Source organism: Dasypus novemcinctus, chromosome 6 (assembly GCF_030445035.2).
Source record: "Dasypus novemcinctus isolate mDasNov1 chromosome 6, mDasNov1.1.hap2, whole genome shotgun sequence".
Lineage (NCBI taxonomy): Eukaryota > Metazoa > Chordata > Mammalia > Cingulata > Dasypodidae > Dasypus > Dasypus novemcinctus.
The window spans coordinates 35043375-35069711 of record NC_080678.1 but is presented as its reverse complement, the minus strand read 5'-3'; the positions used below and the strand labels follow the sequence as shown (position 1 = coordinate 35069711).

General features: G+C 41.0%; 1 protein-coding gene across 1 annotated transcript in view; it reads left to right on the top strand.

The window, feature by feature from the left end:
• Positions 1–1594: 1594 nt before the first annotated feature.
• DNMBP (dynamin binding protein) overlaps positions 1595–26337 on the top strand; it is a 129653-nt gene continuing 104910 nt past the window's right edge. The window contains exon 1 of the mRNA XM_004459196.4: positions 1595–1818. The gene's annotated coding sequence lies outside the window, so the exon portion shown is untranslated. The remainder of the gene's footprint in view (positions 1819–26337) is intronic.

The following is a 26337-nucleotide window of genomic DNA, read 5'->3' as shown; positions in this document are numbered from 1 at the left end:
CTTTATTATTATATATGTGGATATTATCCGTATTGCTAACAAAGCAATTCACATACATATATCTCTTTTGATCCTTTTCAGTCCTTTCAATTGGGGATATTGTATAATGTATCAGTACATTGATTTATCAATGAAATCTAAACTTCTCACCATGGCCGGCAGGGGCAGGAATGATCTTGGCCCCTGTCTGTTTTCCAATCTCATCTCCTAACACTCCCTGTCTTGCTCACACTAACTTCTTCTCTATTTCTGAAATTTACCAAGTCTCCTTCCACATAAGGGCTTTGTGCAGTTTCTTCTACCTGGAAGGAAATTTCCCAGCTCTTTACATAGCTGCCTCTTTTCTGACCACCACTACAATCAAAGAAAGTTTTCATTCCTTACCAACCCAGATTCCTGATCTAAACCACAGAACAGCAGAAAACGTTTTGAGCAACTATTATCTCAATTCTCCCGAGGACTGCATATAACCCTTACCAGTCTTGCTGCATAAGAAAGAAGTTAATTCATTACATGCAATGGGCTGCCTAAGGCATTAGGGTTTAATTCTCTCCAGATCTAATCTATCATATCATCTGATTTATTTCAGGCATAGCCCTCATCATACCCTGAAATTATCTGATTTTTAATTCGTTTATTTATTGTCTCTCCACTCTAGAATGTGAGCTCCATGAGGGCAGGGCACTTCTCCAAAGAAATGATGTCTCGATGAAATTTTTGAGGTAAATCTCTGTGACTGATTTGCTTCATTCTCCAGAATCTCATGGATCCTCAAACCGAAGGCACATTAAGTCAACTTGTGTGACTTTCTGACCTATAATATGGAAAGGGAATCCTGTGCGGATTCATGAAGTGTTCTCAGCTCCACCCAGTTTTTGCATTGTCTTTACTTGTCTTTAAATTCTCAAACCATGACTTAGCTCAGGAAAACTGAGAGACAAACACAAACTTGCCACTGAGTATTGTGTGACATGATAAAGGGAATAACCTCAGGGTAGCAAAGAGGACAATGCACACAGACAGGAATTTAATTGCATTTCTCAAGATGGAATTTTTTTAAACAAATCACTTTTATTGATTCATGTTAATAAAGCATACAATTCATCCAAACTATACAATCAATGGTATCTGGTATAATCACGTAGTTGTGCATTCATCATTTCAATCATTATTAGAGCATTTTCATTATTTCAATAATAATAATAAGCAAAAGACAAACAAGAAAATTCTTCACCTCTCAATCTAGATGGAATTTTGACGACTGCCTCAGGGTAGTTAAAGAACAACACAAACAGACGGGAATTGAATTTAACTTCTCTAAATGGACTTTTGACTTTTTCTAGACTGAAGGGTGATGTGGGGGGCTGAGGGACCAGCTAGGGAGTGGAGGAACGAGTTAGGCAAAGCAGCAGGTAGGACCGCACGTCCCGCACGCAGCTGAACTAGTGGGCCGCCGCTCCGGGTTCGCCCTGGAGATGCAGCGGGTTCTGCCTCAGTTTCCCCGGGTAAAGGTCCTCGGGCACCGCTTCCTCTGACGTCGCGAGGAGGGCGGGGCGGGGTGCCGGCCGCCAGGGGGCGTCAGCGCCGCGTCGGCGCGGGGGAGGTCGGCGCAGAGAACTGAGCGTGGCGCCCCGGGGACCGCGCGGGCCGAGCTGTCCGAGGCGGAAGCCTGGGCTGGAGGCGGGAGGCGGGGCGGCCGCGCAGAGTCACACCAGCTTGACCCGCCCGCAGCTCCCAGGGGCGGAGGTGACGGCGAGCCCGGGACGGGTGGCCGCAATTGCCCGCCGCGCCGAGGGACCGCCAGGCGGCGGAGAGCAGGTAGGGCAGGCCCGGGGCCGGGGCTGGGCGGAGAGCTCGGGTCGCTATCTGGGGACCGCGGGCCAAAGGGACCCGCGCCCTAGGGAACCCGCGCCGCGAGGGCGGCTGGGCCGCGCCTGCCCCTTCCCCGCGGCGGCCGCTGCGCTCGGCCGGGAGTCCCGGTCCCTTTTCGGACTCCTGTCGTCCACGGTCAGGTCAGGCCCCTTGGACGGCCTCGGGAGGGGGAGAAGAGGAGAGGCTGGGTCGCCCCCAGTCCGCGATGCGAACGTGGGCTTTTTTGATGTCCAGCCCGGGCGCTTTTCACTGCACCACCCTGCCACTCCTGCAATGAGGCGGAATTTGAGAGCTGGGAAAGAATTCAGCAGGAGTCCAGGCCCCTTACTTTACAGATGAGGAAATTCTTGCTTGTTCAGAGTCCTGCATCCGGTCGGTATAGGAGCCCATAGTTCTGTGTCAGGGAGACAGGGATGGATGGCTTCCGAAGCTAGAGGTAAGACCTGCTGGGCTGGAGATGCAGGTTTGGTTATGGTGGAGTCTTAGTTACACACGGACGCCTGCATTCATGTAGCAGGTACTGATGTCCACCAGGCATCCAATTCTCAGAGCGCTTACCTTGAAAAAGGTTAGGTTGCTGGCAATTGAATAAAATAACAAATATTGAGGTTACAAATAGGCCCAGGAACTGTAGAGAATGCTAAATGTATAGAGTTCAACTTTAAATGCAATTTCAGTATCTTGTATTGTCTGTCTCATACAGTAATGAAGAGTAAATATTTTTGGCCTTCCCATTATTATGTAATATTGGTAACTTGCCTTTAGTTAGTTTTGTTCTTCTACAGTAATATGAGCATCTTGTGTTGAAATACTTTCATTTTGTAATTAGTAATGGCAGTGGTATCTGACAAGCTAGTGGTAACACTAATATTTAGGGTTTGAGCATTGTTTCGATCTTCTTGTTTACACAGCTGAGTTGGGGGGGTGGGTAGGGTGGATTAATCCATAGTAGTATTTTGCAAGACTGGAAGTACCCAACACCAAACAGGCGTGATTTCTTAGTGCTGCATTTATTACTTTCACGACATGAATAGATTAACGGTGGTGAATTCAAGGATCTCTAAAATTCCCTGATTTTATATGATAACTTGAAACATACGTCACTAATTGTGAAAACAACAATGAGCTTTTTTTTTTTTTATGAGACTGGAATGGAGTGTTGCACATATAATGAAGCATAGCTGACGTTGGCCCTAGGAATGGGGTCTGTGCAGAGCCACAGATAACGTGCAATTAGCTGAGAACATTCTGACTCAGAAAATATGATAAGATATCTTTTATTCAGTGTTCATATTGTGTTTGTTTTTGGCTGAGATATAATAGTAATCTCTCTGGACACTCTGTCCAAATACTTATAAGTTATTTGTTTTGTCTTGCAGCCCCAAAGCGGAGCCTTTCCCCTCCTCTTGTTTCCATCGATTTCTGTGTTTTTTTTTTGCTTCTTTCTTCTCTGAGTGCCTTTCTTCACTGAGGAGACCCTTGCATTCCTCTTCTCACCATCATCACAATTCAGAGCCTCCTTCCAGCACTGATTGAACTTACACTACTGTTTTCACCTCTCAAAGCATGTCTTAAATCATGAATCTTGAATCACCATTTAAGATTCCTAAAAGTTAAGATCTCTTGAAATTTTCACTTTTTGATCATACTGCATGACTCTGATGCTTTGAAAAAGGGTTCAGTAGGCCAGGCTTAGGTTTTTATCTTCTGTGTGTTTGGAGGCTGTCACATAGGAAGCCTCTAGAGCTGGTAAAGTCATTTACCTCTGCCTTAGAAGGAAACCCTGTCTGCACAATCTATAGAGACTTTTCAAATTATTGTTCTCGTCCTTTGCAGTTCATCAGTGTCGGGCTAAACTAAGCAAAACGGGATTTTTCAAATTACAGATAATTTAGTGTTAAATTTGGAAGATTTTTTCCTAATGATAAAATCACTAAAAATAGAATGTGAATGGAGGCTTGCATACCTATTACCTATTAAAGCTTGAAAATTATTCTGTCATTTCTGAAGTCAGTTGATATACTACCTATAACACAGCATTATTATAAGAGTATTTGCTGGTAAATCCTCAGGTTTGCTGTCTTCTGCTAAAGCAGGTTTAAAATGCATTCAGAGTACTTTTAAAAAGTTTCACATCAGTTCAACTTAATATTAAATAGCTTATATTTTACACCCAGGTCAGGAAAACATCTGAATAAACTATTTTCAAGATTGAATAACTTAGTCATGTTGGTCAGGAGTCAGTCTCTTGCTTGGAAAAGCAGAGAGATCTATAGTAGCAGCCATAAAATCAGATCACAGGACAGCTCTGTAAGGAGGGAGCCCTTAAATGGACCAAAATGTTACCTTTAGGTTGGGTATTTTATCCTTGATGCTATAAAAGATAGCCATAGGAAATAAAATGGGTGTAGAGTAGCTAAAGTGTGTTCTTCTTATTTTTATTTTTTAGATTTTTTTTCCTTCTAACTTGAGAGACCAAGAACTGCGGCAGCACAGGTAGAGCAAAGAGGACCTTGCACTAGGAGTCTGAAGGCCTGGGTTTTATTAATTCAAGACTTATTCCTTCATTCAGCAACTAATTCATTAAACACCTGCCCGTGCCAGACACTGTTCTGGGTGCTGGGGATACAACTGGGAACAAAACAGGCAAAGCCCTGACCTAATGGAGTAGACATTCTGGTGGGGGTGGAGGCAGGCAATAGATAACTATGTGAAGGGCTAGCAGGTCAGATGACTGAGTACTATGGAGAACTTTAAAGCAGGGTGAGTGGGAAAGGAGTGTGCTGTGAGGGTGTATCTTTTATACAGAGTGATCAGAGAAGGCCGCTACTGATAGCTTTTGCTCTGAGACTTGAAGGAATTAAGGGAGTGAGCCAGCAGCAGAGGAATGAGCGTTCCCAGCCCTGATGCAGGGGCGTGCTGGTCATCAGTGGGGACCAGCCAGGTCATGGTGGCAGGGCAGTGCGGATGTGGGCGAGGGCAAAATGGCAGCAGATGAGAGGCGGCGGGAGTGGGGAGAGGCAGATCAGTATAGACCATTGTAAGGATTTGGGCCTTTACTGAGTGAGGGGGAAGCCAGCAGAGCGTTTTGAGCAGAGAAGCTCATGATGGTTTAAAAGGATCGCTCTGGCTGCTGGCTTGAGAGTAGACTGTAGGAGGACAAAGGCAGAATCAGGGAGAGCTTCCCTTTTTATACCAGCTGTGTGACCCTAAAGCATAATTCTTTTCTGGGTCTTTTCATCTGTTGAATAACTGGGGATTCCTTCTACCTCTAGAAATTTAAGATTCTAAGTAGTGTGGGCTATTTCCATGGAGAGGCGAGAGGACTGCATTTGAAAAGGTTCTAAAAGTAAATAGCTTCCAAATGACCTAAAACTTGACACCGACCCACCTTTAGCTGACTCATCCCAAATCAGAACATAGGTCTTTTCTGTCTGATTGTTAAGTCACGAGAACAAAAACACTTTTTGGTGAATATTCTCTGCTGATCCCTTTAGTACTCTGCTGATCCCTAAAATTTCTCTTCCTGCTTGAAAAAGGATGAAAAGCTGTTACTCATCAACAGAGTTGGCACCCAGAGGAGCTTTTGTTGTTAGGAAAACTGGAAACTTTGGGGGAAGGAAACAATTTTAATTTTATATTTATCATAGTGCATTTGAATTCTTTTGTAACACGCAGGAATTCTAAAAGCTTTCTTTTGTTTTTAAGTCCTTTTTCCCATTCCCGTTCAATGCATGCCTCACAGGTGCTGATTCTAATGTATTTGATAATGTTTCTTTTTGTCTGTATAGGATCTTGCAAAATGGGAATGCTTATTTTATATGTATGTATATTAATTTATAATGCTATCTCTCATTAGATTTCCTTTTCTTTGAATACTGTTTCTAAGATCCATCCATGTTGCTATGTGTACACCTAATTGTTTTTCAATGATGCGTTATACTCCATGGTGTGCATCCACCACGGTTTTGCTTACCTGTTCCCTTCATGATGAAAACTCAGGTTGTCCGCACTCACTAACACCACCCACATTGCTGCAGTGAATATCCATTTGTAGACCTGTATAAGATTGCTGTGGCATATCTACTTAGAAGAAGGAAATTGCTGAGTGATAGGTTCACTTATACTGAATTTGATTGAATAGTGCTAGATTGCTTTCCACAATGACTACTCCAGCACTGTGCTCTCCTGCCAGCAGTACAGGAAGCTTCTCATATTCTCATGTCCTTGCTAACACTCAACTTTTTTCCAGCTCTCTGCCTTTTCTCATCTCACAGGTGCAAAATGATACTTTGTCACTTTAATTTGTATTTCTCTGAGTATTAATTTTTTTGAGCATCTTTTATAAGCTTCTTCTGTAAATCACTTGGTCATATCTTTCGCTCACCTTCTATTGGAGTTGCTCCCCATTTTGTTGACATTGGTGTAGATTGCATCAGTTATCTTATATTACAGACATTAACTCATTGTCATATTTAGACTTTGAAAATAAATTCTCCTTTTGTCTTCTATGAATTTTTTTCTTGCCCTCTGATGTGGAATAAATTGTGTACCCAGTTTGGACGTGTTCTTTTTTTTAGTTCGCTTTCTGGTTGATGAAGACCCTTTGTAAATAAATACGGTCTCATTAAGATGTTTCTGCAGTGAAAGTGTGGCCCACGTGGATCAGGTTGGGCTTTAATCTGAATTACTGGAGCCCTTTATAAACAGCGTGAAAGTCAGATGGAGAGAGAAGCCACAGGAAGCAGCCAGAAGCTGGAGGTCAAAGGAACCCAGGAGAGAAAGGAGAAGACACTGTCATATGCACTGCCATGTGACAGAAAAGCCAAGGACCAAGAATGGTTGGCAGCCAGCCCCAGAGGCCACAGTCTTCTGGGAGAAAAGCATCACCTTGCTGATGCCAATACATTCCCATTGTTTAAGTCAGCCTATTGTGTGGTATTTGTTTTCGCACCCAGGAAACTAAAACTGTTTTTGGTCCCGGAAAGTGTGGTGCTGCTATGACAAATATCTAAAAACGTGGAAACAGCTTTGGAATTAGGTAGTGGAGAGAGGCTGAAAGAATTGTGAGGTGCTTGATAGAAAAAGCCCAGATTGCTTTGGAGAGACTGTTGGTAGAAATATGGACGCTGAAGGTACCGCCGATGAGGCTTTAGAAGGAAACGATGAGTGTGTTACTGGAAATTGAAAGAAAGGCAGTCCTTCTTACAAAGTGGCAGAGAATGTGGCAAAATTGAGATTTGATGTCAGATGGAAGGCAAAACTTGAAAGTTGGATATTTAGCAAAGATTTCTAAGCTAAGTGTGCAGATTGCAGCCGGATTTCTCTTTGTAGCTTATAGTGAAATGAGAGAGGAAAGAGGTAACCTGAGGATTGAACTAACTGTGAAGCACAAGGAAACCAGCAGTTAATAATTTGGAAAATTCCGAACCTATCCAGATAATGTGCTCTGAGAGCAGGACCAGAGGTTGCTTTAGCAGGGACCTGCCTGAGCCTTTGGGAATAGAGTCTCCAGGGGGCAGGGCTCCAAATGAGAATTTAAGTGAATCACACTTTGCTAAAGAGGGCATGGCTGAACATGGATCAGTCAGCCATTTCATTTGAAGTCTGGATTGGAAATGTAGTTATCCAGGGAGCATCTGTGGAAAGTTATGTTGTCTGATGGTTTGGATCTGCTTGAACTGCACATGAAGGTGGCAAAGTGTTTGCAGAATTTGTGTGAGCAGAATCGTTGCCAACCTGAACCAAAAGGGGCAGTGAAAAAATGAATTGAAGGAAGGATGACTTCAAGGAAAGAACCATGGAAGCAAAGGTCTGGACTGAAAAAATCTTCTCAGGTCAAGAGAATGGCCCACCCATGTGCATGGAAAGGGCAAGTCTGGTCTATGCGCAGAGGGATGGGTCTTTTGCCCTGTTCTGGGGGAGAGGCGCCACCCCAGTATGGAGATGATGGGGCCTGTGTCTTGTCATTTGTGGAGAGGCTGGTTGTCATCTCGATGTTTGGAGAGGGTAGGCCCTATGCCCAGTGTTCTGGGAACGTGGCTGCTGCACAAGTGCTTGGAGGGAGTAGGGCTGTTGCTTCATCCATCCCAGAGGACAAAACTTTGATCCATAAATGGCTCTCAGACCTTACAATCTAATGGAGTTTGCCCTACTGGGTTTCAGACATATTTGGGACCCGTGACCCCTGATTTCCTTTTAATTTCTCCTTTCTGGAAAGCAAATATTTATCCTATGTCTGTTCTTCCATTGTATATTGGAAACATAACTTTCTAGCTGTCAGAAGACCACAGACAGGGGAATTTTGCCCTAGGACAGACCATCTCCATAACAAGTAAAACTGTTATGGTTTAAGACTTTGTACTTAGCATTGTTTGTACTTAGCATTGTTCTAAAATGCTTTAAAGCCTCTGGGATGCTATGTTGGCATGAGCGTATTTTGCATGTGGGAAGAACATATCTTTTGGGTTCCAGAGGGCACCCTGGTAGATTGAATTGTGCACCTCATTTTGAACATGTTCTTGGTCTCAGCCCACATTCTGGTGGGTGTAGAGCATTATAATTAAGATCTCTTTGAGATGTTACTTCAGGTAAGGTGTGGCCCAATTGAATCAGTTGGGATTTAATCTGGATTACTGGGTTTATAAACAGAATGAAATTCTGAGAGAGAGAGGAGAGGGCCAAGGGGAGCAGCCAGGAGCTACAAGTCAAAGGAACCCAGAATAGACAGAAGAAGACAATTCCACATGCATCGCCATGTGACAGAAAAGCCATGGACCAAGGATTGCTGGCAGCCAGCCCCAGAGGCCACAGTCTTCTGGGAAAAAAGCATCACCTTGCTAAGGCCTCTATTTTGGACTTCTCCTAGTCTCAAAACCATGATCCAATAAGTTCCCTTTGTGTAAGACAACTCATTGTGTGGTATTTGTTTTAGCAGCTGGGAAACTAAAACACTGTCCTCTGATCAAGACAAAATCTCAGTTTTTTCCCCGCAAGAAACACAGTTATTTTTTTTTTTTTAAAGATTTATTTAATTTTATTTCACCCCCCCCCCCATTGTCAAAGCTGTGTGTTCTGTGTCCATTTGTATTCTTGTCAGCGGCACCGGGAATCTGTGTCTCTCTTTTTTCTTCTAAAGATTTATTTATTTCTCCCCCCACTCCGGCCCCCCAGTTGTCTCCTCTCTGTGTGTTCTTCTGTGACTGCCTCCATCCCTATCTGTCGCACCAGGAATCTGTGTTTCCTTTAGTTGTGCCATCCTGCTGCGTCAGCTCTCTGTGTGTGCGGTGCCATTCCTGGGCAGGTTGCACCTCCCTTTGTGCTGGGCAGCTCTCCTTACAGGGTGCACTCTCTGCGCGTGGGGCTCCTCTACGCGGGGGACACCCCTGCGTGGCACGGCACTCCCTGAGCCCATCAGCACTGCACATGGGCCAGCTCCACATGGGTCAAGGAGGCCTGGGATTTGAACCGTGGACCTCCCATGTTGTAGGTGGATGCTCCATCCATTGGGCCAAGTCTGCTTCCTCTGTGTCGCTTTTTGTTGCATCATCTTGCTGCATTAGCTTTCCATGTGCAGTGCCACTCCTGGGCAGGCTGTGCTTTTTTCATGCAGGGTGGCTCTCCTTGAGGGGCGCACTCCTTGCATGTGGGGCTCCCCTATGGGGGGTACACCCCTGCATGGCACAGCACTCCTTGCATGCATCAGCACTGCATATGGATCAGCTCACCACACGGGTCAGGAGGCCTGGGGTTTGAACCCTGGATCTCCCATGTGGTAGGCAAACGCTCTATCAGTTCAGCCAAATCTGCGTCCCAATTCTTAGTGTTGATGTAATCAAATAAATGCTTTGACTTATTATTTATGATTTAGAAGTTTTGATTAGGCAGCCCTTCCTGATCCTAATCACACCTGTATCTTTAATCCATCTGGAGCCCACATTTGCATGTGATGTTAGATAGGGATCTAGTCCAATTATTCTTCAGTTTACCCAGTTTACCCAAAAATATCTCCCCCAAATTCCATGCTTTCCTCCATTGATTTGTGATAGCCCTGTTCTCATATATTGTTTCCATAGGTATACTAGTTTGTCTCTGAGCCTTTGCTCTGTTCCATTAGTCTGTCAGTTCTTGCTCCCTTGTTTCATTTCTGTTTTTATTATAGTGGCTTTGTAATATGCCCTAATGATGGCTTGGAATTTCCCCATCTCTGTTCTTTATGTTTAAAGTCTATTTAGACATTTCTGGATCATACTTTTTCCATAATTTTTAAATTTGGGGGTAAACTTATAAAATTCCTTGAAAATAATTTTTAAGGAATTTTTTTTATTACATTGAATTTATAGATTATTTTGGGGATAGTAGACATCTTTTTAATATTAACTGATTCTACCCAAGAAGAACATGCAGTGTGCCTCAGTTTATTCAGCTCTTTTTGTTTTGTTTTGTTTTGAGGTATCAGGGGCTGGGGATTGAACCCAGGTTCTTGTATGTGAGAAGCCAGTGTGCAGCCCAGCTCATTTTTAAAAATAATTTTGAGCTAACAGAATTCTAAGAATAGTACAAAGAACTCCCATGTACTTCTCACCCAGATTCACCAAATATTAGTATTTTGCCTTATTTGCTCTATTTCTCCCTCTCCACAATTCAATATAGGTTTTCCTTCCTGACCTATATGGGTTAGTTGCAGAGTCTTGGCTCTGTGCTCCCTAAATACTTTATCAGCTCATTTTTAAAGTCCTTTATTAGGACTTTAAAGTTTTTTTCCATAAAGGTCTTAGAGGATAGTCTTGGTTAAATTAATTTTCTAAATCCTTTATAGTTTTGTTGCTATTGTAAATCATATCTCTTTCGTTATTATTATTATTTTCTAGTTGGTTAATGTTACTTTAAGAGAAGTGGTATTGATTCTTGTAAGCTGATCTTTTATCCAACAGCCTTGCTTCGCTGTCTTTTTACAGTCTGTTGATTTCTGTTGGTTTTTCTCACCCCACACATTTAATCATATCCTTTGAAAGTTGTGATGGTTTTGTTCCGTCTTTCCCGTCTTTATATCTCTTATTTCTTTTTCTTTCCTAGTAGCATTGGCAAGGACTTTCAAGACAATGTTAAGACAGTTGCTATGCTAGTGGATATCGATCTTTTCTCAGTCTTGGAGAGTGAGTCTCAAGTTTCCCCATTTTATATAGTGTTTGTTGTAGGTTTGGGGTATGTAACCTTTATTAAGGCATTTTCCTCTATTCCTAGTTTACTGAGAGTTTTCATTATAAATAGGTGTTAAACCTCATCAAGTACTTTTTCAGAAATTGTCTCCACAGAAATAAAATTACATCAAACAGTCTCTATACTAAAATCCTACACCTATGTTAAGGTTAAGTTTCAAGCAAAAGAGAGTAAGAGTTCTCAATACTTCTGAACCTTCCATGTATAAATTTATGGCAAACTTTCTAAAATTCCAACATAAGCTTTTTTCTTTTTCTATTTTTTTCTTTTCTTTTTTTAAAGATTTATTTTTTATTTATTTTTCACCCCTCCCTGTTGTCTGCTCTCTGTGTCCATTCACTGTGTGTTCTTCTGTGCCCGCTTGTATTCTTGTCAGTGGCACTGGGAATCTGTGTCTCTTTTTGTTACGTCACCTTGCTGTGTCAGCTCTCTGTGTGTGCAGCACCACTTCTGGGCAGGCTGTACTTTTTTTGCACTGGGCGGCTCTCCTTACGGGGTGCACTCCTTGCACACAGGGCTCCCCTACGGAGGGGACACCCCTGCATGGTACGGCACTCCTTGCGCACATCAGCACTGTGCGTGGGCCAGCTCATCACAAAGGTCAGGAGGCCCCGGGTTTGAACCCTGGACCTCCCATGTGGTAGGTGGACACACTATCCATTGAGCCAAATCTGCTTCCCCATAAGCTTATTTCATGATTAGGTCAGCTTTTCTTCTTATTGCTGAGTCAGAATTTAAATAGCTGGTTTGAAGAATGAGAAAGAGCCACATTCAGTATCATAACTGCAGTTGGCATCATGATTGTAAATATATGATATGTAAAATTATAGTTTCCTTACTCTGTGGATCAGTGTCTCCTCCAGGTATAAACCTTACCTAAGTATATCTCACGGAATATTTAGGCACTTGGGCGGGAAGTAGAGCCATGCGTAGTTCTTCAGCAACAGAAACTACTAAGGTGTTGGGCAATTGATTCCTCATAGCCCTCTTCTTTTGGTTGTCTGGTAGTTTTTTCAAACTAGCTATCTGTTTTTACCAATTTAAAAAATTATACCTTTTCATTGTAGAAAATTTGCAAAACCTAGAAAAATAAAATCTATAATCCTGCCCTCTAACAACCCCTATTAAAATGTTGGCTGTTTCTCACTATTTGTTGTGGGGAGGGAGGGGAGTGGTGGGAGGCAGGGAGGAGAGGGAATGGGATCACCCACATCTGCATCTTTGTGAGACACACTTAAAATTGTAACTGCAATATTGTATCACCTTTCCTTTTTCAATGATGAGCCATCAGCTCTTGCTGGTCTTGCTCTGATTGGGTTCTCTGGAAAAAAAACCAGAAAGATGGAGGCTACGCCTGGGGGACCCACTGTGCACAGAGCAACCCAGCGTCATTGTCAGAATATGGAGTAGTCACAGCCCAGATGCCAGCAAAGAACGACCAGCTTGGGGAGGAAGGAGAGGATAAGCGCATTTAATGTCACTTGCTTTAGTTTGGTTCTTTAGCTCTCCCCTTCCTACGTTATGCTACTACACTGGCTTTCATCCTTTGGAAAATAAAAAGAATCCAGGAGATAGTTGTAATTTATTTTCTTTTGACTCTGAAATAAACCCAACACAATTTAGTTTCCCTAAACACCTTTTGCCAGTGTGGTATGTGGTGAGGGAGTGTGGTGAATGGCCAGAAGTGACAGAATCTATGTCAGTATTTCTATCAGCTGGTAGATTCCAGAGCTGGTGCCCTTCCCCTACTCACTCCCCATCCCCTTTACCCTGCTCTACTTTTTCATTTTGCTTTAGCACTTGTTACTTTTTAACATGCTATTGTCTGCCCTCCCCATCCCTTAAGGAGGAAGCTCTTCAAGGACAGCGATCTTTGTTTTATTCCTTGATATACCACAGGCACCTCAAATAGTACCTCCTTATAGTGTGCCCTCAGTAAATGAATGTGTAGAATGAATGAATCCTTGCAGAGTCAGCACTGTAATAATAGAGAGGGGGAAATCTAAGAGAAGAATGAGGAAAGAAAGTTCTTAGACCCTTTATTTTTTTAGGAGGTTCTAGGGATTGAACCTGGGACCTCATATATAGGACGCTTTCCTTCTTGGCATATGAGCATAACCATCAACCCAACCACAGAGCTAATCTTTCTGTGTCTCTTGTAGCCTGTCCTGTGATGTTTCTGTTTTCCTGCAAATAGAGTGTGTGTGTTTGCTGACAAGCACGTGATGGGAGTAGGTAGCTGGGGGAGAATAATCAGTGCTGGCCCACTCATTCTGGGCGGGCACACAGGGCCTTGCTTTCATGAGGCGATTCTCCTAGAATAAATGATCTTGCCCCATCAGCAAGAAAAGTTGCAATGGATGTGTTGAGTTGTGCCTAACTCCCCAGACTCACACCTCGTGTTCTCCCGCTTTCTAGTTCATTCTTCCCTCCCAGTCCCAGCAATGCAGAAACCTTTTAGCTTTTCTTTCATTTCTGAACAGTAAGTGTTCAGGATTGTCACGATGAATGGCCATGCCTGTCTGGTATGCCTGGCTACTTTATTATAAAGCAAGGCGGCAGATCGTATTATTAGCACTCTATGGGATGCTAAAAAACTTAACACAAATACACCAAAATTCTGTCTTTGAGGCTCATGCCCCACACCCAGCTGGTCCTGTGTTGACCATTGTTTGACTCATCTTCCTAAAATACTGTTTTTCTTTATTACTTTTCTGTTCCCAACCCTTTGTTTTTACCTTCCACCTCCCACACCATACCTTTTTTTAAAAAAAGATTTCTTTCTTTCTTTATTTTTCTCCCCTTCCCCGCACCCCGGTTGTCTGTTTTCTGTATTTATTTGCTGCATCTTCTTCTTTGTCTGCTTTCGTTGTTGTCAGCAGCATGGGAATCTGTGTTTCTTTTTGCTGCGTCAGCTCTCTGTGTGGGCAGCACCATTCCTAGGCAGGCTACTTTCTTTCATGCTGGGCGGCTCTTCTTACGGGGTGCACTCCTTGCACGTGGGGCTCCCCTATGGGGGGGGCACCCCTGCATGGCAGGTCACTCCTTGCACGCATCAGCACTGCGCATGGGCCAGCTCCACACGGGTCAAGGAGGCCCAGGGTTTGAACCGCGGACCTCCCATGTAGTAGACGGACGCCCTAATCACTGGGCCAAGTCCGCTTCCCCCACACCGTACCTTAAACCCTGTACTGCCTGGCCCAGTCTGGTTCAACTCTGCCTGGGGATACTGATTTACTTCTGTGTCCCCAATTTCTACTCGAGATAGTGTTCTCTTTTTCTTTCTTACGGTAGTTATAATAGCAATAAGTTTATTATTACTTATAATTGTAAGTACATTGAGTATTTCTTCTTTCCATTTCACTAGCAAAATGAATTTAAGTGAAATAAAGGGAATATATAACACAGCAACAATAATAATTTAATAACAACAGCAAATATTTTAGGCCATCACTGTACTAAAGGCATTGTCTCATTTAATCTTCAGAACTATATCATGAAAAAGCAATATCCTCATTTTACATGTGGAGAAACTAAGGCACAAATTAAGAAACTTGCTCTAAGGTTAAGCAGTTAAATGACAGAACTGGAATTCAAACTCATGTATGTTTCTGTCCAAAGCCTGTGCTTTTAACCACTAAGCCATGTTAAGCCTCAGGCAAGCAAGAGACTGAAGACAAGGAGTGACTTATAAAGGCAAAGTAATTGAGGTTTGTCCTTTTTTCAAGTCTACCAAATGAATTCACCAGCACTCTTTTAGTTGTGGGGCCGATGGGAGGATTTTCTCTGGAGCCAGAACTGCTAGGGGCTCTCTCTGGCTCCTCCACTGACTGCTGCAGATGGTCAGAAACGGGGATGGTACCTCAAAAAGGGAAAGGCTCTGGAACTATCCAGGTAGCATTCTTTGGGTTTTCAGCCTTTTTCATTATGTAGTACTTAAGATTTATGAAAGTGAATAAAGAATAACACAACAGATGTTCATGTGTCTAATACCCAATTGAAGATCTATAAAACTGAGGTGGTTTCTAAATTCAACCTCCCTTGGTCCTTTTTCAGATCCTTTGGTTCCAATGACTTTTTGGGAAAAAACAAAAGATTCCGTTTTATGTAATAAGATAACAATACCATTATTGTCACCTAAAAAACTAGCAATAATTTCTTAATAAATTCAAGAATCCAGTCAATGTTCAAATTTTCCCATTTGTCTCCAGTTTTTTTTAACAACTGATTTGTTCAAATCAGAAGCCAGGAACAGTGTACATATTGCATTTAATGTATTTCTTAAGTGGCTTTTAATTTTTAAGTTCCCCTTCCTTTTTAATTTTAATTTTTTTGCTTGCAGTTTATTTGTTGAAGAAATAGTCACTTGTCGTATAGAGTTTCCCACATACCGGATTTTTTAAATGGCTTTTGCTGTAACTTCATTAAACTATTCTTTCTGTAGTGGTTAATTTATCCTTTCATCTACCAGTCACTGCAGGAGATTTCAAATTATTCAGGCTTCCATAAATAGAAAGGATTCATTGACCCACATAGCTCTTGGTCTGCTCCCAAGGTCATTTCTGAGTCTTCCAAAATGCCTTCAGTGGCAGGGAACAACATTATCAACAGCAGAACATCTCTATTAAAAAGCCTTTTGCTTCAGAAGGAATTTTATAACTTCTCTTTGACAAGGTGTTTTCATGTTCTGTAGAGTTAGGGGAAAGAATTGGGAAAAAAAATAAGTGTACTTGTTGCTTGTTGCTTTAAAGATTCCTGAGACTCAGTGCCAGAACTTTCTTGGGAAATTATTGTCTTACAGTTCATATCTGCTTAGGGGGAAACATCTGAGAATGGCTGGGGGAGTCAGGTAAGAGGAGAATGAGTTTACATTAAAACCAGACTTTTGTTGGTACCTGTTGGAGTTCTGTATTCTTGAGCAACTATCTAGGCCAAGAATCATAATGATTTTTCATTACTAAATTTCAAAATTTCATTTTTCAAATCCATAGTTTTTATTACCTGTTCTTTTTGCTGCCACTGTCTAGATATTTTATAATTATAATATCTGGACCATTTTAGATATGAAGCAATCCAAATTTGTTTTATTTTTCTTTTTGCCTTGCTGCTTTGAACTGCTAGTCAACTGTGATAGCTCTGTAGGGTAGTGAGTCAATTTGAAAGCAAAAACAAAAAGAAAATTGTTCAAGGATGGAGCTGTGTTTGGATTTACTTAATGACTTGAAGATTGTAAGAATAAAGTATTTCAATGTCAGTATTTTCATCTAGTTTTCAAGTCAGTTGATTAATAAACCAAGGCTAAAAAGCTAATGTAGAAAGATATTTAATACATTTATTACAACCCTATGTATACTTTTTTTTTTTTTTTTTTTTTGGGTACCAGGGCTGGGGATTGAACCCAGGACCTTGTATGTGGGAAGCTGGTACTCAACCGCTAAGCCACATTGGCTCTGCTGAGTTGGTTTGGTTGTTTGTTTTTGTTTTTGGGAGGCTCTGGGAACTGAACCTGGGACCTCCCATGTGGGAGGCAGGAGCTCCACTACTTGAGCCACATCTGCTCCCTTACATATACTTTTTTTTTTTTAAAGATTTATTTTTATTTATTTCTCCCCCCCCTCATGCCCCCGTTCCCTCTGTTGTCTGCTCTCTGTGTCCATTTGCTGTGTGTTCTTCTGTGTCTGCTTGTATTCTCATTAGGCAGCTCCAGGAATCGATCCTGGGACCTTCTGGAGTGGGAGAGAGGTGATTTACTCTCTTGTGCCACCTCACTTCCTATTCTGCTATGTCTTCTCCTTTTCTCTCTTCTGTGTCTCTTGTTGCATTTAAAAATATATATTTTTCCATTTTATTCATTAACAAATTTTAATTCCAGATACACTGTGAAAGAAAGCTTCTGCAGCAGCCCTTTTGTTTGAACACTGAGCAACTATTCTTGTCATGTACCAGATGACTAGGATGATTGCTAAAATCTCCCAGGTTTGGCCAACTGAGTAACAATTGGTTTCTTTTTTTTTTAATTGTATTTTTTTTAAAGATACATAGATCAAAAAAAATATTACAGTAAAAAATATAAGATGTTCCCATATACCGTACACCCCAGTGCCCCCATTGTTGTGTCATCTTTCTGCACCAGCTATCCATGTTGGCTGGCTCTCCAGCGCGGGGCGGCTTTCCTGCACTGGGTGGTATCCCCACGCAGGGCGGCATTCCTGTGCTGGGCAACATTCCCGCCTGGGCTGGCACTCTGCATGGGCCAACTCGCCCTCACCAGGAGGCCCTGGGCATCGAACCCTGGACCTCCTGTATGGTAGACGGAGCCCAATTGGTTGAGCCATATCCGCTTCCCCATATACTTTTATTATGAAGGCTAATTGGTTATTTTAGTAAGAAGCTTGCCTTGATTAAAGACATTGGTAACCATAAATTCTTGAAAATTTTTGAATTGGAATTTACCAGTGTGTTCAAACTTCATTATTATATTTTGAGGTAGGAGTCAGCCTTGGTTAATATTCTCTAGTGGTGACTCCAAATGCCTAATTAAAATATAATTATCATTCACAATAAAACTGTTTATCAGAAGGTGTTTTTTTTAGTTTACTGATTGTTTTTCCTGGCAGTGATCAGTTCACAGTAAAAATAAGCACTTCATATTCACACCTAATCACGGGTAGCAACGTAAATAAATGAGATTACTTGAAAAGCAGTCTGTAGATGTAATTGTAAAGCCATATTATACTTTATATTTAATGAGAACAGTTACTCTAGTATGTCTAGTATGTCTAGGCTGCATGTGGTCTTTTCCCCTTGGCAGTATAATAGGTGCACGGGTCCATATGACTTCAGAGAACTGTCTGTTGTTTGGTGAGGCTAGAGTTTAGGGTTTGTGGAGAGTGTCAGGAAATGATGCTGGACTTGTGGGCAGGGACCGGATCATGAGGAGCTTTGTACAGTCTGTAAAGGAGTTTAGATAATTCCTACAAGTGATGGAGAGCTCACGAGGAACTTCAAGCAGAAGAGAATTATGAGATTTTGTTTTAAAAAAGACAGTTCTGGGAAGTGGACATGGCTCAGCTGATAGAGTTGTCTACCATATGGAGGGACCAGGGTTCCATCCCCAGGGCCTCCTGACCCATGTGATAAGCTGGCCCACGCACAGTGCTGCTGCGTGAAAGGAGTGCCGTGCCACCCAGGGGTGCCCCAGTATAGGGTGCCCACGTACGAGGAGTGCACTCCGCAAGGAGAGCTGCCCAAGTGAAAAAAGCGCAGCCCGCCCAGGAGTGGTGCCGCACACATGGAGAGCTGACCCAGCGAGATGACGCAACAAAAAAGAGATGCAGTTTCCCAGGGCCACCGGATAATGCAAGTGCACACAGAAGAACACACAGTGAATGAAAACAGAGAGCAGACAATGGGGGGGGGGGGGGGGGGGAAGGGGAGAGAAATAAATAAAATGAATCTTAAAAAACAAAAAGACAATCCTAGCTGCAGTGTAGAAGATAGCACTGTGAGGTGAGACTGGTAGGTAGCCATTTAGGAAGCTGTTGCAGTGCCAAAGAAAAGATGGTGAGAACCTAAGTTAGGACAACAATCTCAAATTAGTAAATTTCCAGCCCCAATGAACACTTTTTAAAAGGTTAATACACTTAAAGGATTTAATAGTAGTACCAGGGTTTTTCTTAGAAGAACAATATATTTTTGAGAAGAGTAAATAAATTAATTTCATAGTTCCCTGAAAGGCATTTGGCAAAGGTTTTCTTGGCCCTTAGGTAGGGATCTTGTTTGTACACTGCTGCCCAATCATTGTGGGTCTGTTGTGAATACACAGCTTAGAGTAGACAGGGATGTCAATTGCTTTGTCCTTGTGACTAGTAACCACAAAGAGATACAGTACTCCCTCTTCCTCTCAAGAAGACAGTGGCAGTTTTAAGAAGTTAGCCCCTCCCAGAATTTGCAGCCTCATCCTTGTTATTTATGTTACAATCAGCCTGGGTGATGATGACAGTCCTCTTCCTCATTCTTCCCTATTGTCATCACCTGGCTTCATAGCTAACATTACTGAGTACTTTAATTTGCCAGGCAGTATATTAAATGTTTTGCCTCCTCCCTCCTCCCTCCTCCCTCCTCCCTTCTCCCTCCTGAGACATTCATTTTTAAACCTATTAAATACCGAAGCACATCTTGAGGCTATGAAAAGGTTTCAAGAATATCTACCCACAATTTCCCTCTCTTTATTGCAGATAATATAATAATATTAATAATAACATTTTTAAATAGTTAAAAAAATTTTAAAGATACATAGGTCATACAAAATGTTACATTAAAAATGTAAGAGGATCCCATATACTCCCACTCCCCCCCCCGACTCCTCCCACATCATCAAACTCTCTCATCAGTGTGGCACATTCATTACATATAATGAATACATTTTGGAGCACTGCTACTATAATAACATTTAACACCAAAATAGTGCTTAGTAATTGTAAGGTACTATTCTAAGTGCTTTACCTATATAGATCCATGTAAATTTCACTGCAACCTATGAAGTAGGTTCCACTATTGAACAATTTTACGGGTAAGGAAATTAAGGCACAGAGGAGTAAGGTAACTTGCCCCAAATCATATAACTCTAATAAGGGATAGAGCCAAGATGTAAATCTGGGCAGTCTGGCTCTGAAGTCTGTGGTTTTAACCACATTTTAAGCTGATCATATTTGTATTTGGAAATGATATGAAGACCTTGAAAACATGCCAAGTAAAAGAAGCCGCATATAAATATATGTATATATATATATTTTTTTATTTTATTTTTTCCCTTATTAAAGCCACTTTTATTTGGGGGTGTTCATTCACTCACAACCAGTCCTAACTTTAGCCATTATGCTTGCCTATTCAAAAATTTTCACATGCTTCCAGTTGTTTAAATAATAAAGCCTAATTCTCCTAGCCTGGAAGTAAGGCCAGTGAGATGTTATACAGCTCTGTGGAAAAGAGTTGTATGACTGGATTGTGAATATATATTTTGAAATCTAATTTAAAGTAACTCAGTGTGTGAAATCATCCATTCTGCAAATATTTATGGAGGACCTACTATGTACCAGGCACTGCTCTAGGTGCTTGAAAAACATCAGTGTATAAAATAGACCAGATTAGATAGGAACTAATCCTGTAGGTTTCTTAGAGGTGGTGTTATTTAGTTGAATCTTAAAAGATGAGTAGTTTAGTCAGCTGATGTGAGTCAGAAATGTTTGGAAAGGCTAGAGAGAGTGTGATGCACAGCTGGTTCAGTCAAAACACTTAACTATTGTGTTGTTTTGTTTTGTTTGCTGTGTAACACATAACCTTAAAATCTCAATGGCTTATCACAACAGACATTTACTTTCTTTCTCATAGGCCTGAACTCTGGCTGCAGTTTGGCTGATCTAGGGTTGAACTCTGTAGGCGTCCATGTGGGTTTTGTCTTTTCCCCTTTGGTTTCATTCTGAGGCCCAGGCTGAAGGAGCAGTTGCTGCTCAGGGCATGTTTTTGTCGTAGCAGATTATAGGAGCTATAGCCTGAAACGTGGTTTAAAGCCTTTGCTCATGCCATCTCCACTGACCCTCCATTGGTCAAAGCAAGTCACATGGCCAAGGCCAACAAAAATGTAATAAGGAACTATACCCTTGGTGGGAGACCCTGCACAATTACCCAGCAAAGGGCGTGGTAGTTAATTCTACTACAAGAGAGTGGAGAATTTTGAATAGCACGCCAGTCTACTACAGTATCTATTATAAGCAAAAGAAATAGCTGAACAAGGAGTGATTACAGATATGGATGGACCTGGGTGGAGGAATAGCTAAAAATGTCAAGGTATGTCAAAGTTATTGTTAGAGGATCAGAACATGTATGAATTGTGAATCATGGTGCTCTAATGATTCTAATCTTGGTTCGTTTTAGTTCAGTCTTGCTGGTATGAATTTAAATTCATTTTATGGAATAAAGGTATTATATTTCTTTATATAAATCATATTTTACCTATCTAAGCTCCCCTCCACCTGGCTATTGGAAAATTTAAATTCATGCATTACTGCAGTCCTTCATCTTCCTTCCCAGCACCCAGTAGTATGAGAGAGTTTCCTGGGTCAACATGGTACTAGAAAACTGGAGGAGGCACTATGTCTTTAGGCTTTGGTAGCTGTCTCCTCGTTTTCACTTTCCTGGAAAAATACAATTTATCAAAGCTGAGACAAGAAGAAATAGAAAATCTGGATAGTCCTATATCTGGTGAAGGAGTTGAATTCTCTTCCTTGAACTTCTCTAGGTCTAGTTTATTTCACTGGTGAGTTCTATCAGCTATTTAAGGAAGAAATAATACCAATCTTATACAGACTTTTTTGGAAAATAGAAAAATTTTACAGAAAATTTTATGAGGCTAGTATAACTTTTATAACAAAACTTGGCAAGGACATTTGAAGAAAAGAAGATTACAGATTAATATCCCTTGAGAATATAGGCATAAAAGTGTTCAACAAAATAGTAATAGATCAAAGTTTGCAATATCCAAAAGGGATAATACATCATAACCAAGTAGGGTTTTATCTCAGGAATATAAGGTTGTTATACTTGTAATTCACCCATTAAAAGAATAAAGGAGGAAAAAAAATATCATCTCAACAGATATAGCAAAAGCATTCAGTAAAACTCAATACCAATTCATGATTAAAAAAACCAAAGAAACAAGTGAACAGTATGCAGAACTGGAGCAAAGTCATGAGTCAGTTCCATTCCACCTCTCCAAGCAGGAATCACAAGGATCAGACATGCTAAACTGCCAAGATGGCCCACAAAGGCCCTATGAGTCTCTAGATAACAATTAATTTTTTTTTCTATTTGGAACATCTTTATGAGGATTATATATATTTTAGTGGTCACTTTCAGGAATGCTTTCTTTTTTTTTTTAGCTTGAAGACTAGAAATTTTATTTTATTTTTTCCTATTTTTTTTTTTAAAAAAATGTTACATTTAAAAAATATAAGAGGTCCCATTAGCCCCCACCCCCCTCATCCTATTCCTCCCACATCAACAACCTTTTTCATCATCATGGCACATTCATTGCATTTGGTGAATATATTTTGGAGCACTGCTGCACCACATGGATAATGGTTTACATTGTAGTTTACACTCTCACCCAGTCCACCCAGTGGGCCATAGCAGGACATACAGTGTCCGCCATCTCTCCCTGCAGTACAACTCCAAGTCCTGAAAATGCCCCCACATCATATCTCTTCTTCCCTCTCTCTACCCTCAGCAGCTACCATGGCCACTTTCTCCAAATTAATGCTACATTTTCTTCCATTACTAATCACAATAGTTCTAGAATAGAATATCAGTAAGTCCACTCTAATCCATACTGTATTCCTCCATCCTGTGGGACCCTGGGATGGTTATGTCCACTCCACCTCTATATCGAGAGGGGGCTTAGATTCCACATGGATGATGTATGCAATTCTCCTGCTTGCAGCTATAGGCACTCTTGGCTCTCTGTTGTGGTGGTTGACCTTCTTCACCTCCCTGTTAGCTGGCTGGGGTAAGTCCAGGTAACCAGAGGGTAGGCATTGCAAGTCTGCTGAGGCTCAGGGTCTGGCTGTCACATGGCCAGTCCAGAGATTCAGGTCTCCTGAGTATACACCAACCCCAGTATTAACCACAGGTCCAGTAGAGGTGACAGAAGAGGCATGTGTAGAAAGGTCACATCTGAGTCCAACTCCATTGCACTCAGGAACACAAACTCCAAAGTAGGACCAACTGACATGGCACTGAACTCCAGAGCCATCTGCCACGACCATAGAACCTGGGAGTCTCTGTGGCCCTCAGGAGAACCAGTACCTGGGGTTGTGTCTACTTTGGCTGTCTCTGGGTCGTGCTGAGGTGTGCGTAAGCGTGACCCCTCTGATGACCACCCGACTCTTTTTTGGAGACTCATAGCCATATAAACTCATTTGTCCTTTCCATTTCTCCCTTTTATTCAAGGTCAAAAAGAAGTTTTTAACACCTGATATTACATGTAGGCTGAGATATTCTGCTGGTCTGAGTTGACCCTTTTATTCAAGGTTTTTTCTAGTTACATCATCAGCTGGTGTGTGGTAGTAATCCCTTGGTGCCAGGGAGGCTCATCTCCAGGAGTCATGTCCCATGCTGGGGGGAAGGTAATGCATTAACATGCTGAGTTTGGCTTAGAGAGTGGCCACATTTCAGCAGCATGGAGGCTCTCAGGAGGTAACTCTTAGGCACCCTGCAGCTCTAGATCTAGTTCATATTTCAGGTGCACAGCTCATAAGCATAGTCATCAGTATCAAGGGCTCATTGTTGGACCATCCTTCTTTATTGGTCTTTGCCATTGCACTTGGGGGATTGTTGATACTCTGTTGGGGAATGTGATAGAGCTCCCCTGGCTAGGAACTCAGCACTCCCTCTGTTGTTGTTTTTACGTGTAACCACTATGAAAATATCCAAACATTTTTATGTACCCTGTATACATGCCCTGGAGAACTCCCTCCCAACCATGTGCTTCCCCTCAGTAGTATCCACACCCGTGTGCCGTGTTCCTCCCCTGCCATAGTTGAACCTCTCTGTGGTCCAAAACTTCTTCAAAAATGAAGCCTAATATATTGCCAGGTTCCATTAATAGTAAAATGGAATATAGTGATGGGTTTAAAGGTTAGATATAGAATACATACTAATTTAGAAAAATTAAATAAAGTAAAAATAAATAGGGATATCAAAAAATGGAAAAATGAAAAAGCTTTGTTTTTGACGTTTGCCTTTCCTCACTACTGTAGGTGTTGCCCTGTATATACAGTGGCAAGGCAATTTCTTATATTTCTTCCTCAGTGTCTACATCCTTTCTTTTTTTTTTTCCTAGTTATTGTTTGTCTTCACAAAAGTTTTAGATCACAGTATTTCACATATACAGTATATGGTACTCCCACATATCCAACATTAAACACTTTGTGCCTTCCCCAGCAATGATCTTTTTACATGTTCATATTATATTTGCTGCAGCTGATGTACAGATATTGAAACATAGCTTTCAAACATGGTTCCATTTGGGTTTACATTATGGTTTACATTTTAGACTATACAATTTTCTAAATTTTTACTTATGTTTTACATTATGGTATACATTTTAGTCTATAGACTTTTATACATTTTTGGTGTAATTTAACATGTCCTATATCCATCATTGCGTGATCTTGTGGCACACTTCCATTGCCCCACAGTTACACTGATTCCATCTATTCAATACCTCTTTTCCCCTCCCCTCAGGGCCTACAGTGACAATCAATCTTCATTCCTTGAAGGACCATATTCAGAGATACTGGCAACAATGTTGAGGGCTTGACCTGTGACTGTATGCATTTGCTGGTTCTTAGGGGATTAGTGTTCCAACTTACATCAACTGCTACCCACTATGGTAGTCAGTTCATCAATTTATAATGATCTTATAATGAAAACACCATCCCTCTTTTGTCCACCAGGGCAATCAGTAATGTAAATCTCCACCTGTTTCTTCCTTTATCTTATTCCAGCTACTATTTGTAATATTTTCACTCTCAGATTCATGGGTTTCCATATAGTTATATTATTTTCATAGTCCCTTCTCTCCTGTTAGAGATTTTTTGTTGTATGAAGTATGCCTTTCTACTCTTGAATTTTGGGGATGACTTCCAACATACCCAGAGAGTGATCTAAAAGAGACTATTTTTACTTTCTTGTAAATTTTAGATGCCCCTTGTATCTTGATATGTTGTATAGATATCTTAACCTCACAGTATTGTTCCAAACTAACAATCAGATTGTTTTTTTCTTCACATGTATCCTATTTTCAGTTTCATATTTGGGATTTCTTCTCCACCCCCCTTCTTCCCTAAATTCAGTTTAGAATAATTATAATCATTTTGGGACATTTCCTGACAAGTACACGCTTCCTGGTTTTTGTGAGGAGCAGCCATCCTTTATCAGAAGCTTATTGTTCTGATATTGTTAGTAACTGGTATGTTGTGTTCAGTTATTACTAATAATCGCTAAAGAACTGATAATTTTATATCACTGTAATACATTAATGTGGGATCAAGGTTTTTCCCGAGATAATATCAGTTTTACTCATTGACTTTCCCAAATGCTTCCTAGAATGAATAAGAAAAGTGTATATCCTTTACGTCTTGGGGAAAAAAAGGTTGCAACATTCTGATTTAAGATATTAAATCCTTCTCTTAACACCATTGAAAGCCTCAGCCATTCCTTGGATTTGCTGTGTCTTGGCATACTTTCTGGTTCATCTTGAATAGAAACTACCAGACAATTGCATGTATACATTTTCCCTTCAAGAAGAGTGGCTCTTACTTCTGCGAAAGGCAAATGATGTTTATGTAAAGCTGCTAGTCCCTGTTACTTAGACTATGGTGCTTGAATGTTGGTGCTCCTTAAAATAATCTAAAACCATCCATCATGAGAATGGTCTCAGATACTTTTTAACTCCCATGGGGCAGCTTCCTTCCTCCATCTTTCTTCCTCAGGATCTTCAGTTTTCTCACATTCCTTTCCTGATTCTTAAAGGCTAAGAATATTTGATACTTTGAAATAAGTTGAAGGGTAGAGAGATTCCTCAAGCTTTTTTTAATCTTCTTCAGCAGAAAAATTAACTTGTACTTGAAACTGATAAGGGAAAGAAACAAAATGCCTACTTTGCAGATTTCTGTTAACATTTATCATCATAATTTAGAACACTAAGTTAATAAATTTTCTTAGCATCTCCTAGAAACTGTCTTTAAAAAACTGCCTGTTTTTACATGTTGATTGTGTTCCCTCTTATCTGTGGCCACACCCTAAAGTTTCACTTTATAATTTCACCTTTAGTCTATACTTTTTGCAAGCGCTATCATGTGTATTATCTGGGCATTTATTTTATATAAAACTAATGGAGTAGTTAATTTTAATGTGTGGCAAACCTACTTAGACATGTCCAATTTATTTATGAGTCAGTGATTCTTAAATTTTCACCCATAATTGAGATCATGTATGATTTAAGAAATATAAATCTGAATACTTAAAGAACTTTTAGGTTGATCCATTTGAAAAATATTTCTTTAAATTTCCTCAAACTTTGTAGGTTTGAGGAAATTTATTAATCATGAGCCCTTCTTCCACCAGTGCAATTTTGAAGAGCTCTGTAAGTGATTTTTAAAAATAGCTATGAAAAGAGACAAACAT